We start from the raw sequence: 5,011 nt of genomic DNA on the forward strand, positions 1-5,011 counted from the left end.
ACAGCTTTCATAAACATACCCTAGGTTATAATGTTTAGGAACTGAATAATAGTTTAAGTATGGTGGCTATTATATTTTGCCTTTTTTCTTGTAACTACATACAAAATTATTTTGTTATTGTTGGCATGATTCAGGTTTTCAGCAGTGGACCATTTCATTATACAAAAATAACAGAATAAAAAGTTTTATTCATGAGCTTGGCTCATTAAAGATAAAGGTTTCTCTTTTACATAAAATCCTTATTATGGAATTTTACATCGTTTCTGGCAAAGAATTTATAGTATATTGCCCTCAGTATTGGTGCTAGCACTTATAGACAAACAGAAATTTTCTATCCTTCTCAGACTATTATATGGCTAAATTTACAGTTAAGGTCTGATCATTAGGAATTAATTCAATGACCATTTTTATATGTTTAGATCTATAATTTCTTTATGCTGATATGTATATTCACAACAGTATACCGGGGCCTAATTTTCCTCCTCCTCACTTTAGTAGAAATCTGAGAATAGGTCTAGCTGAGTCAATGGACCCAAGTGAGTGTAAAACTTATGTCCTATGAAGGCTTTTTAACATTGCTGTTCTGCTGCTGAGTCTTTATTGCATTGACCAGGCTGTGTGTATTGCAACACGGCAAATTTAGTGGCGAAGTTAGTTGAAAATTATGAGAAAATAATTTAATTCAATAAGATACAAGAACATTGTACATAACATTTCTACAGTTGAAATTCTGTGCCCCTTGATATTCACTTATGGCATTCAACCTATGCAACAGGCTATGCTGTCCACAAATTCCCAACTTAATGAAGTACCATCCCTGAATCTGATTTTGTTTCTGCACCTTGCATTTTTGCATAGTATCTATGTCTGTGGTATCTGTGCACTTGTCTGTGGTGCTATCCATCTCCAGGCAAAGAGGGTATGGCAGAGATAACACGCTCTACTAATAAGTCATGCTTCATCCCTACATCTGGGTTTGCCATCTGATCAGGCTGTCTAATCTGGCAGGTCTCTGGATGATAGGCATTAAATGTTTTGACGCTAAACTAGTAGACTGACTTTCCAAGAGCCAGCATGGCACATCCAATGATGTGAATCATGTTAGCTGCAGTATGATGAAAAGACAGTTTTCCAGTTTGTCACAGGGCACCTGCACTGGGTTAAACCAGATGAGTTTAACTAATTTAGTCATATATGTTGCTTTTATGGAGTTGGCACTTTGCTGCCTACTGTGTCTACTTTCTTTAGGCCTTGGCTCTTTTTTCTCCCCTGCTTATCATAGCAGGAATTTTCTTCTAAAACATTTTTGGGTGAACATACATGGTCATTTCCTTCTCTGAGCTTTGGCAATTGATCACGTCTTTCCACTCTTCTTTGGAATGGCTTCTGGGCATTATCACCCTGAAAAACGCATATAAACTCCTTGGGTTTTCCTTTTCCTGCCTCTTCTCATCTCCCTCCCAACCACAGGATTCCCAAAACCCTAAGACTGGAAGCAGAAGGGATTCCAAAGTGGTGCTGGCAAGGATCAGAGATGGGCAGAATAGGACAAAAGCAATAGGGAATTGGTTGAAGAATATACTGTTGTCACAGTTTATGGGACAAATGGATGAGGCTATTAAATGTTTCTCTATGTAAGACATCATACAACCTATGCGATGATCCTATAGTTGGATATCAAGAGTCCGCTACAGAAATCTTTGTCTTATGGCCTGAACTATAGTCTGGAACTAAGGTCTCCACATTTACTCAGTCTAAAGATTAGAAGTCTTGGGAAGTATTTTATGGATTTTAAAAATAAGCCCTTTCTGTATCTGTGTGAGTGTCTCCTGTTCAACATATTGTCTCCCTATGCTCTAATTAATGCACTGAATTTATCATAAGAGCTCATCTGTGTATGGCATTTGGTGGAAGTCTCCTAACTGAATGTTAAATATCTGTTTCCTTCCCACTGTATGTTTTCAGTCTTAGAGTCATAGAGGCTTAGATTCATAGTGAAGAAGGGCCGGAAGGGACCTCCAGAGGTCATCTAGTCCAACTCTGTGCCTGAGGCAGGCTCATCCCTATCCAAACCATCCCACACACCTGTAATCTAAACTCTATATCAGACTACCCTCAACCCTGACACAAAATAGACCTAATATCCTAACCTGCCCCAGGTAAAGCTGGGGAACCTGCCTCTATAAAAAGTTGTCAATATATGCTCCCCAACCCCCAGGGGAAGGCAAAACCCCCACAATCCATTTCAGTTTGACCATGGGGTAAAATTCCTTTCTGAGCCCAAATATGGTGATTGTTCTGACCCTGAACATCTAGCCAGGCTTTGCTGCTAGAAGAAAATTGGCATACCCCAGCTGAAGTCCCCAGCCTTAGCTGTAGCCATCACATAGTGCCTCTGAGGAGCCTAAAAAAAACCCTTGACACATATAGCAGAAAAAAAGGGAAGGGGATGGAGCGTGGGAGCAACAGCAAAGCTCAGAAGCATGGGAAATTCCCATGGTAGAAAATTGGTATAGCTACACCTAGATACTTCCTAGCCAGTGGCTGTCCAGCCTCTTTTCGAAAACCTCCAGTGATGGAGAGTTTATAAGTTCCCAAGGCAGTCTATTCCATTGTCTCATTATTCTCACAGTGAAGAAGTGTTTTTTCTGGATATCCAGTCTAAGTTTACTTGGCTGCAACTTCAGGCCATTGGCCTGCATTCTCCTCTCTGCAACAAGAGAGAAAAGGTACTTCCTCTCTTCTTTATGGTAACCTTTCAAGTACTGGAAGACTGCTATCGTGTCCCCTCTTAAGTGCCTTTTCCTCAACCTTCAGCCTCATCTCATATGACTTGCTTTCCAAGCCTTTTATCATCTTTGTTGCCTGCCTCTGGACCCTCTCTAACTTCTTTTTTAAAATATGGAGTCCAGAATAGCACATAGTACTCCAAATGAGGCCTAACCAGTGCTGAATAGAGAAGCACTAGCACCTCCCATATCTTCTGTTGATGCATCCTAAAACTACAATGGCCATTTGTTGCCTCACATTATGAACTCATTGAGTCTGTGATCTACCAAGACTACCAAGACTCCCAAATCCTTTTGCATACTGTTGCCATCCAGCCAGGTGTCATTCATTTTATATTTGTGTTTTTGATTATTTCTCCTGAGGTGTAGCACCTTGCATTTGTCTGCATTGAACTTCATCCTATTAGCTGTAGCCCAACTTCCCAATCTGTTAAGATCCTTCTGAATTGGATCAAGAAACAGCAAACAGGCCAGTTACAGAGGAGTTTGCTAGGGAAGGTCTGCTTGGAAACTGAGGCAGGATGTGAGAGGCAGCAGATAGAAAACCCAGAGAGAGGCTGGAGTACTTTGCAATCCCAGACCACCCACTTACTGCTCTTATTTGCTTCCACTTGTGCGATGTCTGTCCAGGCAGGACCACACCCCATCTAGGCTTCTACCCAGGTCCTAATTTGGTGCTGTGGAGGAAGGAATGCAGAGGTGGTGCTAGAAACGAAAGAGGGCATAGACTCCCAGGAAGGTGGACACTTGTAATATCTGGAAGCAAAAGATAGATGGAGTGCTAGCAATGGAGGAGGAGGAGCACATTCTACTGGTGAAAGAGGCCAGGCCAGGAATCCTCAAGTTGGGGAGGATTGAGACCACTGTCACAAAGAGGAAGCAAGGGGTGGTGGTGGTTGGAAACTCCCTTCTACAGGGGATGGAGGGATCTATCTGCTGGCCTGAGCTGTTGTCCTGGGAGGTCTGCTGCTTGCCTGGAGCCTGGATCTGAGATGTCGTAGAAGGATTACTGAGACTCATCCACCCCTCTGACTACTACCCCATACTGCTCATCCACATGGGAACCCATGGTATTGCCAGGGGTGACCCTGAATAGATGAAGAGTGACTACAGGGCTCAGGGTGGAAGGGTGAAGGGGACAGGGGCACAGGTGGTGTTCGCCTCAATCCTTCTGGTCAAGGGGAAGGGCCCTGGCAGGAGTGGACACATCCTGCAGATCAATGCATGGCTGCACAGGTGGGGTTGCCAGCAAGGATTTGGCTTCTTCAGCCATGGGATGTTGTTCCAAAAAGGATTGCTAGGAAGAGATGGGATTGACCTGATGAAGAGAAGGAAGAGCATCTTCGCAGACCAGCTTGCTAACCTAGTGAGGAGGGTATTAAACTAGGTTCACCAAAGGATGGAGACCAAAGCCCTGAGGTAAATGGGGAAACAGGAAACCTGGAGGAAGCACAAGGGGGACAGGGCAACAAGGGTGACCTCTTCATTCTTCCTGAGAAAGTAGGGCAATCAACTAGTTACCTCAGGTGTCTGTACATGAATGCTTGGAGCCTGGAAAGAATTGGAAGTCCTTGCACAGTCAAGAAACTGATATGATTGACAAAGACTTGGTGGAAAGTGTTCAATGCCTTCTTTACCTTGGTCTTCACAGGAGAGTTCAGCTCCCAGACTACTGCACCACACAACACAGTTTGGGGAGAAGGTGAGCAGCCCTCAGTGGTGAAAGAACAGGTTAGGGACTATTTAGAAAAGCTGGGTGTGGACAGGTCCATGGGGCCAGATGCAATGCTTTTGAGGGTGCTGAGGGAGTTGGCTGATGTGATTGCAGAGCCACTGGCCATTATCTTGGAAAACTCATGGTGACTGGGGGAGCTCCCAGATGATTGGAAAAGGGTGAATATAGTGCCCATCTTTAAGAATGGGAAGAAAGAAGATCCAGGGAATTACAGACCAGTAAGGAAAAGCATGGAGCAGATCTCCAAGGAATCTATTTCTAAGCACTTGGAGGAGGAGAAAGTGATCAGGAAAAGTCAGCCTGGATTCACTAAGGGCAAGTCATGCCTGATCAACCTGATTTCCTTCTATGATGAGAACTGGCTCTGTGGATATGGGGAAAGCAGTGGATGTGATATACCTTGACTTTAGCAAGACTTTTGATAGGTCTCCCATAGCATTCTTGCAAGCAAACTGAGGAAGTATGAGTTGGATGAATGGACTGTAAG

At 43.5% G+C, this 5,011-nt stretch overlaps 1 protein-coding gene across 1 annotated transcript in view; it reads left to right on the forward strand.

Moving 5' to 3' along the window:
* Positions 1–5,011, forward strand: part of THSD7B (thrombospondin type 1 domain containing 7B) — a 549,335-nt gene that overhangs the window by 336,330 nt on the left and 207,994 nt on the right. The window lies entirely within an intron of this gene.

This window comes from Crocodylus porosus, unplaced genomic scaffold (genome assembly GCF_001723895.1).
Source record: "Crocodylus porosus isolate Cpor-Errol unplaced genomic scaffold, CroPor_comp1, whole genome shotgun sequence".
NCBI lineage: Eukaryota > Metazoa > Chordata > Crocodylia > Crocodylidae > Crocodylus > Crocodylus porosus.